Here is a 12,202-nt window from a genome sequence, read left to right as displayed (position 1 = left end):
AGAGAGTTTACTACTCAGTAAATTCACAATTCATCAGGGTTCACAATTAAAGCATAAGCTTTGCCCAGGCAGGACAGAAATTGCACTAAATTCTTAGAACTATATGGAAAAGAAAAACCTAAAATAATTCCTTATGAACAAAATAATTTGTTCATAAACTATTCCTTATTTTTTATTGTCTCTGACTCCCCAACTCTGGGTAGAGGCTCTTTCTATATGTCTTAGAAACTGTACTTCCTCTATTACACCCTTTATCAAACTAAATTATAATTTTAAGTTTAGCTTATTATAACTTTCTTACTATATTTTAATTTCCTTACAGGGACAGACTGTATTCATTTTGCTCTACATTGTATTTACAGCAAATGAGCACAGATTTTAGCGCAAGCTAAGTTCTCATTTACACATAAAGAGCTGAATGAAGAAATGAAAAGTATTCTAAGAAACTAAGGGAAAATGTTAAATGACAAATAAACATACCTTTAAGGAAGCATTTTTATAAGTCCTCCTCTTTTATATTCAAATCCTTGTCCTCATTACAAACATGAGTAAATATAGAAATTAATTGGAAAACTAAGTTAGGGTGACTGCATATGACAGAAGGAAGAGTTTCTACCATAGTAATTTAAATAAAACCAGCAATAGATTTTGGCATGATTATAGACTTGAGAACAGATGTATGTATTTGAACTCTGGGTTTCTCATATTTTTCTTATTTAATTAATGTAGTTAAATCATCATGCTTGTTTTAGCAAGTATTGCATTAAATGCTTTAAATATTGTTAATATTTTTGAAATGAAACAGTAAAGTTGAAATTTACTTTGTTCATTATTTTGATATACCAACATTTTAAAAGCCAAAATTTCTTTAAATTGCAGATATCTAAAGTTGATATAAATTAAACTTTAAAAATCAAATGTAAAAGAACAGTTGGAAAATTAATATTAGAACAGTAGGGAGCTAGAGTTATAACTCAATAGGTTGAATTTACTAATACCATATACTTTATGATAAAATAAGATGTTAGATAATCTTAAAACAAAAATAAAATTGAATGATAAACTTGACTGAATGTGAAGGAATAAAGCATTTTAACTTGATTTTTTGTCTTCCAAAACTCATAAAAAACAGTAGAAAACAAATAAAAGTAACAGAGTAGTCTTCAATGAAACAAAGAAGTATCTATAACCTCTGATCCTAAACTATGAAGGGTATGTGCCAAGTACATGAAATTTGAGCCAAAATGAGAAAAAATATCCAGAATAAACAGTCTTCTCTTTGGATCTTAGGCTAAAACTTTTTTGTAAGTCCGAAACCTTGAAGGTTTACAGCTTCCATTTCTCCACTCTGGCCCACGAATATGCCTTGATGTGAGCATGGGATGGGTTAGAAGAATTTTGTTCACTTAATCACACCTCTCTTCTACCTTTTATAATGTGAGCATCTTGGTCCACTGCATGTAACTATGATTCTAGGATTTAAACATACGCACTTTCCATACTGCGTGACCTCTAAATATAAGCCAATATTTCATCTTGTACTAAAAAAAAAAAAGAAAGAAAGAAAAGAAATTTCTTCCAATGCTTGAGGAAAATTTGATCTCTTGTATTTATTGGGAAATGATATATTGGGCTTCCAGTGAAACATTCCCAAAAGCTTTTTCCAGGGTAAAATTTCCTATTCCAGATTTTTACCTTATAAAATCACAAATGATGAGATTCTCCTATAAATTGTTTCCTAATCTAATAAAAATTGGGAGAATGCCAAAATACACAAAATTATAGCTTAGAATGGGTAAATTTATTAAGGCAGAGAGATTAGAAGAATTTTGCTCAGTCCTATAAACATTTTAATAAACTTTTTAATGTTTATATGTATATTTTCATAAAAATGAGCAAATCGATCCAGTGCAAATTAAAAAAAACAGTCAGAGAGAGAACTATGGGATGAAACGAGAAATTTTTGACAGTTAAGTATGTAAAAAATACTAGGCAGGCCCAGATGGGTTCACAGACGATCTCTTTCACAATTCCAAGGAATAATCAGAATGTAATTTAAATTCTTTGAGATCAGAGGGAAAAAATAAGGAAGTTTTCCAAAATACTTTGCACAAAGCTAGAATAACAGTTCTACCAAAACTTGAGAAAGATCACTCATGTCCACAGCACACCTACAGAGTGACCTCATGTTCAGTTATTGATTAGAAATCTTAAGTAAGCAATTTTAAAATCCATAATACCCCAAATAATTTTATTTATTAATCATAAGAGTTTTACTCTAGAAATGCAAGGATGGTTCAGATTAAGGGCATCCATTTATAAATTTACCATTCTAATACATCAAAAGAGAAAAGATATTATTTAAATATATATTATTTTTAAAATGTGATAATTCTCTTTGGATAATTCTTAACACGATTAAAAGAAAAAAAACCTCTTTAACTCAAAACAAAGAAAACATTCTGCTTAATAATGAAAAAAAAGATTTCTACTGAAGTGAGAAATAAAGCAGGGATATGCTCTTTGTTGGATTAAAGATTGTTGCATTTTTTTTCTTCTTCACTCCACCATTAAGAGGTAAAGCTTATTTCTTTTTTTTCTGGACCAGCTCTGTGACTGTTTAGTTAATAGAAGACTGTGAGGTGACAGTATGCTAGTTCCACTATAAGCTTCAAAAAGGTCTGGCAATTTCTGTTTTGTACTTTTTTGGGCTGCGAAGTGCAGTCCTGTGAGAATATGACCAACCTGCTGAAGAAATCACATAAAGAGATTAAGTGGAGAAACTTGGAGGAAAGGCTTTGAGACTGCATGGAGGCACTATCCCAGCATCCCAGGCAAGACTCCAAATGACTACAGTCTCCACTGTTGCCATCTTAACTGCAATTACAGGAGAGACCCTTGGCAAAACCAGTAGATGAACTGCTGAGTTGATCCATGGCAACTGACAGATATGTAAGACATAGAAGATGGTCTTTGTTTTAAGCCTTTATGATTTGAAGTGGGTTGTTAGACTCTGCTTCTACTGTTTTCAGCAAAAAACAGCTGACAAACAATTGGTACTTAGAAGTTGCTCTTGTAACAAAAAACACATGTTGCCTTGGCTTTGGGCCGTGGTCATGAGCAGAAATCAGAAGGGTCTCAAGGAGACTGTTAGTAAAGGCTGGAAAGGACAAAGAAACAATTGTCATTGGAAACTGGGAAAAGGCAACCTGTGATATGAGTTCTGGAAAGTTTGGCATTGGGATCTCCCAATGTAATGTGAAAAATTAGGCATGTATTTTAATATATTACATATAAAATAGCATGACAGTTTTGCAATCATTTGTGAACCTACCCGGAGTAGTGCAAATTTTGAATCACCCAGGACAGACATGGTCCCAACTGAAGTTAGAACACAGCAACATTCTGCCTTTTTGTTTCAGCTCTCATATTGTAAACAGGTGTCCTTTTTGCCATCTATTTAGTACCACTATTTTCACATTTTTTTTGCTTGCTTGTTGGTGATTTGACCATTTTAAAATGGTCAGAAGCATTATATTCCCACGTTGCCTAGTGTCCTTAGGTGGAAGAAGCGTGCAGTATGCTTTATGGGGAAAATGTATATTAGATAAACTTAGTTCAGACATGAGTTATAGGACTGTTGGCTGCAAGTTCAATGTTAATGCATTATAATGTATAGTAAATTGTACTTAAATAGAAACATACATACATCAAAATTATGGACTGATCTGCTGATGGAAATGTGATCAGAGGCTCATAGGAATCTACCCTGTATTTCCTTTAGAGGCAATGATTCAGTATTTGCTAATTCAGTATTCATGGGCACTTTATTGAACATAAGTACTGCAAATAATGAAAATTGATTTATATGTACATACCTATCTGTGGGCTGGAATAAGGAGATTTCCAGATAGAATGTCAGTAGTGACTAATTCATTTACCTAGGTGTAATAAAGAAAAATAGTTTTTAGGCAGACCTTAAAGAAATATTTTAAACCTAGGGTTTGCTTTTTGGAAAATAATACTGTTTCTTATTCCCAGATTCTCTAGGCACAAAAAGATTCTTGATGTAAGGAATAGTCTCAGGATAAAGATTGAATCCACAATGCTGCAAAACATGTATATATGACTTCAGGATCAAGATATCGAAACTTACAGCTATAAGATTCTCTGTTAAGATGTCAGATGGATTTAAGATGTTGCCTCCTAGACCCTCTTTGCTAGACTATAGGATTCTAAGGTTCTTAAAGGTATTGTTGCATAGTCCTTTGGTTCTCAGTCCAAGGTTAGAGAGGGGCCTGAATTGAAAAGATATGTGGGTGTCACTTTAATCTATTGGAGTAGATTTTAACTGATACACAGGAAACCTGCATAGTTTTTAAGGGAATTTTAATTGTATGCTCTGAAGGGGACAAAAACAAAAGAGGCATTTGGACCAAAAATTTCTTACAAGCAGGAAGCAGACTGAAAAACTAAGCTAGCCAGTTGCTTACATGAGCCACTTCTTTCTTTCTTTCTTTCTTTCTTTCTTTCTTTCTTTCTTTCTTTCTTTCTTTCTTTCTTTTTCTTTTTTTTTAGTGATTACTTATTTATTTTGAAAGAGAGAACACAGAGGAGTGGCAGAGAGAGGGAGAGAATCCCAAGCCGGCTCTGTCCTGTCAGAGGCACAGCCCTGATGTGGGATTCAAACTCATGAACTGTGAGATTATGACCTGGGCCAAAGTCAGATGCTTAACCAACTGAGCCACCAGACACCCTGGGCCATTTCTTGTAAAAATAAAGGAAAACTCTAGAATAAAGCCAAGAGTCCTGATATTAGAACTATTAGTAACAGAGAACCACTCCTACCTAAGGAGTAAGATTAGGCTGTAATCAAGGGATTGGTTACATGCACCTACTTACATTTCAGAATTACTATGGATTAGTGACTACTATGTGCCTTTTGTTTTGCCTAATCTTATGAATGAAAGCATAGGTTTAGGTTACCTTATCTTATCATTGTAGGCTGAGTATGTGCAAGTAAAATTTGTTTCTTAATTCTAAGATTTTTAGTTAAAAAGTATTACTCCTAAGGAAATTGAACCACATTTGGACCTGATTTAGATGATTCCTTGAATTTAAAATTTAGGATGAAATTTGTTTGAGTCCTGGAAGGGTGTTAGGGTACTTTAAATGGAAGAGGAGTATAAATAGTTTGAGGGCCAAAGGAAGGCTGTGAGAAATGAAAGATGACAGCATATTCTTCACTTCTCCATTGAGAAGTGAAGTATTTTCATTATCCCTTGAATCTGGGTTGTCTCTGTGACTGCTTAAGCAATAGCAGGTGGCAAGTAATTCTGATCTAGTTGCAGGTTTAAGACTTAAGCAGATCTTTATTTCTTTCACTTCTGCACTTTTGGGGAGCTCTGAACTTGCATTTAAGAAGCATAATTATAGTGCAGAAGAGAATATGTGGGAAGATCTGAGAATACATGAAAACAAGACAAGCCACACTGTTACAGTGTCCCAATCAAGTTTACAGATGACTCTTACTCCAGCTGGTGTCTGAGGGCTACTGCCTGAGAAACATCAAATAAGACCAGCAGAAGAACTTCCCAGGGAAGTTCAGAAAACCTGAAGAACTGTAAGAAAAAATAAATGGTGTTTTTTTTTTTTTAAGTCACTAAAGTGTGGGTGGTCTGTTACATAGCAACAAATAACTGGAATACCGTCAGGTCAGCATTATTACTTAATATTGTTTTAAAAATTCTTGCCAATAAAAATTGTCAACAGAAAGAATACATATTGGAATGGGAAGGGGCATGCACAATTATCATTCTTATTAAATATGGTATAATTTGCGATTGGAAAATTCAAGAGAAATGATAAGTATTTGCTAAGCTACTTGTTCTCAAAATTAATATACAAAATTTGTTAGCTTTGTGTTAGCTTTATTTCATTTTTCTTCTCCGAGTTTTTATTTAAATTGGAGATACTTAAAATACAGTGTGATATTAGTTTCAGGTGTAGATTTAGTGATTCATCAGTTACACACAACACCTGGTACTATTACAGCAGGTGCCCTCCTTAATATCTATCACCCACTGAACCCATCTCCCCCTCCCATCTCCCCTCCAGTAACCCTCAGATTGTTCTCTTTGGTTAAGAGTCTGTTTCTTGATTTGCCTTCCTTTTTCCCCCCCTCATGTTCATTTGCTTTGTTTCTTAAATTCCACATATGAGTGAAATCATATGGTATTTCTCTTTCTTTGACTAACTTATTTTACTTAGCATAATACTCTCTAGATCTACGTCATTGCAAATGGCAAGATTTCATTTTTTATGGCTAAGTAATATTCCATTGTGTGTATACCACACCACACTTTTTTTTTTTTTAGGTTTTATATTTTATTTATTTATTTATTTTTAAGAAATTTATTGTCAAATTGGTTTCCATATAACCCCAGTGCTCATCCCAAAAGGTGCCCTCCTCAATACCCATCACCCACCCTCCCCTCCCTCCCACCCCCCCCCCCCCATCAACCCTCAGATTGTTCTGTTTTTAAGAGTCTTTTATGGTTTGGCTCCCTCACTCTCTAACTTTTTTCTTTCCTTCCCCTCCCCCATGGTCTTCTGTTAAGTTTCTCAGGATCCACATAAGAGTGAAACCATATGGTATCTGTCTTTCTCTGTATGACTCATTTCACTTAGCATAACACTCTCCAGTTCCATCCATGTTACTACAAAAGGCCATGTTTCATTCTTTCTCACTGCCACCTGGTATTCCATTGTGTATATAAACCACAATTTCTTTATCCATTCATCAGTTGATGGACATTTAGGCTCTTTCCATAATTTGGGTATTGTTGAAAGTGCTGCTATAAACATTGGGGTACAAGTGCCCCTATGCATCAGCACTCCTGTATCCCTTGGGTAAATTCCTAGCAGTGCTGCTGCTGGGTCATAGGGTAGGTCTATTTTTAATTTTTTGAGGAACCTCCACACTGTTTTCCAGAGCAGCTGCACCAGTTTGCATTCCCACCAACAGTGCAAGAGGGTTCCCATTTCTCCACATCCTCTCCAGCATCTATACTCTCCTGATTTTTTCATTTTGGCCACTCTGACAGGCATGAGGTGGTATCTGAGTGTGGTTTTGATTTGTATTTCCCTGATGAGGAGCGACGTTGAGCATCTTTTCATGTGCCTGTTGGCCATCCAGATGTCTTCTTTAGAGAAGTGTCTATTCATGTTTTCTGCCATTTCCTCACTGGATTATTGTTTTTTGGGTGTGGAGTTTGGTGAGTTCTTTATAGATTTTAGATACTAGCCCTTTGTCCAATATGTCATTTACAAATATCTTTTCCCATTCCGTCGGTTGCCTTTTAGTTTTGTTGATTGTTTCCTTTTCAGTGCAGAAGCTTTTTATCTTCATGAGGTCCCAATAGTTCATTTTTTGCTTTTAATTCCCTTGGCTTTGGAGATGTGTCAAGTAAGAAATTGCTGCAGCTGAGGTCAGAGAGGTCTTTTCCTGTTTTCTCCTCTATGGTTTTGATGGTTTCCTGTCTCACATTCAGGTCCTTTATCCATTTTGAGTTTATTTTTGTAAATGGTGTGAAAAAGTGGTCTAGTTTCATTCTTCTGCATGTTGCTGTCCAGTTCTCCCGGCACCATTTGTTAAAGACACTGTCTTTTTTTCCATTGGATATTCTTTCCTGCTTTGTCAAAAACTAGTTGGCCATACTTTTGTGGGTCCAATTCTGGAGTCTCTATTCCATTGGTCTCTGTGTCTGTTTTTGTGCCAATACCATGCTGTCTTGATGATTACAGCTTTGTAGTAGAGGCTAAAGTCTGGGATTGTGATGCCTCCCGCTTTGGTCTTCTTCAATATAGCTTTGGCTATTCAGAGTCTTTTGTGGTTCCATACAAATTCTGGCATTGCTTGTTTTAGCTTCGAGAAGAATGCTGGTGCAATTTTGATTGGGATTGCATTGAATGTGTAGATAGCATTGGGTAGTATTGACATTTTAACAATATTTATTCTTCCAATCCATGAGCATGGAATGTTTTTCCATTGCTTTGTGTCTTCTTCAATTTCCTTCATATGCTTTCTATAGTTTTCAGCATACAGATCTTTTACATCTTTGGTTAGGCTTATTCCTAGGTATTTTATGATTCTTGGTGCAATTGTGAATGGGATCATTTTCTTTATTTGTCTTTCTGTTGATTCATTATTACTTTATAAGAATGTAACTGATTTCTGTACATTGATTTTTGTATCCTGCGACATTGCTGAATTCATGTGTAAGTTCTAGTAGACTTTTGGTGGAGTCTATCGGGTTTTCCATGTATAATATCATGTCATCAGCAAAAAGTGAAAGCTTGACTTCATCTGTGCCAATTTTGATGCCTTTGATTTCCTTTTGTTGTCTGATTGCTGATGCTAGAACTTCCAACACTATGTTAAACAACAGCAGTGAGAGTGGACATCCCTGTTGTGTTCCTAATCTCAGGGGGAAAGCTTTCAGTTTTTCCCCATTCAGGATGATATTAGCTATGGGCTTTTCATAAATGGCTTTTATGATCTTTAAGTATGTTCCTTCTATCCCGACCTTCTTGAGGATTTTTATTAAGAAAGGATGCTGAATTTTGTCAAATGCCTTTTCTGCATCGATTGACAGGATCATATGGTTCTTATCTTTTCTTTTACTAATGTGATATATCACATTGATTGATTTGTCAATATTGAACCAGCCCTGCATCCCAGGAATGAATCCCACTTGATCATGGTGAATAATTCTTTTTATATGCTGTTGAATTCGATTTGCTAGTATCTTGTTGAGAATTTTTGCATCCATATTCATCAGGGATATTGGCCTGTAGTTCTCTTTTTTTGCTGTGTCTCTGTCTGGTTTAGGAATCAAAGTAATGCTGGCTTCATAGAATGAGTCTGGAAGTTTTACTTCCCTTTCTATTTTTTGGAACAGCTTGAGAAGGATAGGTATTATCTCTGCTTTAAATGTCTGGTAGAATTCCCCAGGGAAGCCATCTGGTCCTGGACTCTTATTTGTTGGGAGATTTTTGATAACTGATTCAATTTCTCTCGGGTTATGGGTCTGTTCAAGTTTTCTATTTCTTCCTGTTTGAGTTTTGGAAGTGTATGGGTGCTTAGGAATTTGTCCATTCCTTCCAGGTTGTCCAGTTTTTGGCATATAATTTTTTATAGTATTTCATGATAATTGTTTGTATTTCTGAGGGATTGGTTGTAATAATTCCATTTTCATTCATGATTTTATCTGTTTGGGTCATCTCCCTTTTCCTTTTGAGAAGCCTGGCTAGAGGTTTATCAATTTTGTTTATTTTTTTCAAAAAACCAACTCTTGGTTTCATTGATCTGTTCTACAGGTTTTTTAGGTTCTATATTGTTTATTTCTGCTCTGATCTTTATTATTTCTCTTCTTCTGCTGGGTTTGGGGTGTCTTTGCTCTTCTGCTTCTATTTCCTTTAGGTGTGCTGTTAGATTTTGTATTTGGGATCTTTCTTGTTTCTTGAGATAGGCCTGGATTGCAATGTATTTTCCTCTTAGGACTGCCTTCGCTGCATCCCAAAGCGTTTGGATTGTTGTACTTTCATCTTCATTTGTTTCCGTATATTTTCAAATTTCTTCTCTAATTGCCTGGTTGACCCACTCATTGGTTAGTAGGGTGTTCTTTAACCTCCATGCTTTTGGAGGTTTTCCAGACTTTTTCCTGTGGTTGATTTCGAGTTTCATAGCATTGTGGTCTGAAAGTGTGCATGGTATGATCTCAGTTCTTTTATACTTATGAAGGGCTGTTTTGTGACCCAGTATGTGATCTATCTTGGAGAATGTTCCATGTGCACTCGAGAAGAAAGTATATTCTGTTGCTTTGGGATGCAGAGTTCTAAATATGTCTGTCAAGTCCATCTGATCCAATGTATCATTCAGGGCCTTTGTTTCTTTATTGATCCTGTGTCTAGATGATCTATCCATTGTAAGTGAGGTATTAAAGTCCCCTGCAATTACCACATTCTTATCAATAAGGTTGCTTATTTTTGTGATTAATCGTTTCATATATTTGGGGGCTCCCGTATTCGGTGCATAGACATTTATAATTGTTAGCTCTTCCTGATGGATAGTCCCTGTCATTATTATATAATGCCCTTCTTCATCTCTTGTTACAACCTTTAAAGTCTAGTTTGTCTGATATAAGTATGGCTACTCCAGCTTTCTTTTGACTTCCAGTAGCATGATAGACAGTTCTCCATCCCCTCACACTCAATCTGAAGGTGTCCTCAGGTCTAAAATGAGTCTCTTGTAGACAGCAAATAGATGGGTCTTGGTTTTTTTTATCCATTCTGATACCCTATGTCTTTTGGTTGGAGCACTTAGTCCATTTACATTTAGTGTTATTATTGAAAGATATGTGTTTAGAGTCATTGTGATGTCTGTAGGTTTCATGCTTGTAGTGATGTCTCTGGTACATTGTGGTCCTTGCAACATTTCACTCACAGAACCCCCTTTACGATCTCTTGCAGGACTGGTTTAGTGGTGCTGAATTCCTTCAGTTTTTGTTTATTTGGGAAGACCTTTATTTCTCCTTCTATTCTGAATGACAGACTTGCTGGATAAAGGATTCTCAACTGCATATTTTTCCTGTTCATCACATTGAAGATTTCCTGCCATCCCTTTCTGGCCTGCTAAGTTTCAGTAGATAGGTCTGCCACTAGTCTAATGGGTCTCCCTTTGTAGGTTAGAACCTGTTTATCCCTCGCTGCTTTCAGAATTTTCTCTTTATCTTGTATTTTGCCAGTTTCACTATGATATGTCATGCAGAAGATCAATTCAAGTTACACATGAAGGGAGTTCTCTGTGCCTCTTGGATTTCAATGCCTGTTTCCTTCCCTAGATCGGGGAAGTTCTCAGCTATGATTTGTTCAAGACACCTTCAGTCCCTGTCTCTCTGTCCTCCTCTCCTGGAATTCCTATTATACGGATATTGTTCCGTTTGGTTGCATCACTTAGTTCTCTAATTCTCCCTTCATACTCCTGAATTTTTTTATCTCTCTTTTTCTCAGCTTCTTCTTTTTCCAAAATTTTATCTTCTAACTCACCTATTCTCTCCTCTGCATCTTCAATCCGTGCTGTGGTCACCTCCATTTTATTTTGCACCTCATTTATAGCATTTTTAGCTCCTCATGACTATTTCTTAGTCCCTTGATCTCTGTAGCAATAGATTCTCTGCTGTCCTCTATACTTTTTTCAAGCCCAGCGATTAATTTTATGACTATTATTCTAAATTCTTGTTCCGTTATATTACTTAAATCGTTTTAGATCAGTTCGTTAGCTGTTGCTACTTCCTGGAGTTTCTTTTGAAGAGAATTCTTCCGTTTTGTCATTTTGGGGTGGCTCCAAACTGCCGGACACTTCCCCTGTACTGTCAGGAGTAACTGGTGTTGGTGGGTGGGGCTGCAGTCAGACCAGATGTCTGCCCCAGCCCACCGCTGGGGCCACAGTCAGACTGTTGTGTACCTTATCTTCCCCTCTCCCTGGGGCAGAACACAATGTGGAGTGGTGTCGCCCCTGTCTGGGCTATTTGCACACTGCTAGGCTTGTGGTGCTGCTTCAGTGGGATCTGGCCTATTAGCCAGGGTGGATCCACAAGGTGCACGGGGGGGGGGGGGGGTCTGGGGGAAGGGGGAGAGGGGCAGACTCAGCTCGCTTTGCCAGCAGTGGTCCCCTGTATGAGGGGCCCTGCAGCACTGGGAGGGAGGCAGACACATCAGAGGGATGGATCCACAGAAGCACAGTGTTGGGTGTTTGCGTGGTGCAAGCACGTTCGGTGAGGGCAACTGGTTCTCTTTGGAATTTCAGCTGGGGGATGGGAGAGGGAGATGGCGCTTGCCAGTGCCTTTGTTCCCCTGCCAAGCTGAGTTCTGTCTCCTGGGGCTCAACAACTCTCCCTCCCTGTGTCCTCTCGCCCTCCCCGTTCTCTGAGAGCAAAGCTGTTGATTTTTAACATTCCAGATGTAAGTCCTGCTGGCTGTCAGAACTCATGCAGTCTGGCCCCTCCACTTTTGCAAGCCAGATTCGGGGGTTCTGCCTTGCTGGACGGGCTGCCCCTCCACCTCCCCAGCTCCCTCCCTCCAGTCCATGTAGTGCGCACCGCCCCTTTGCCCTTTCTACCTTCTTCCGTGGACCTCTTGT

Source organism: Lynx rufus, unplaced genomic scaffold (assembly GCF_022079265.1).
Source record: "Lynx rufus isolate CCGP_SWC_20201006 ecotype Redwood Valley unplaced genomic scaffold, mLynRuf1.p SCAF_5, whole genome shotgun sequence".
NCBI classification, from domain to species: domain Eukaryota; kingdom Metazoa; phylum Chordata; class Mammalia; order Carnivora; family Felidae; genus Lynx; species Lynx rufus.
The sequence above is the reverse complement of the archived record's forward strand: the minus strand, read 5'-3'. Positions refer to the sequence as shown.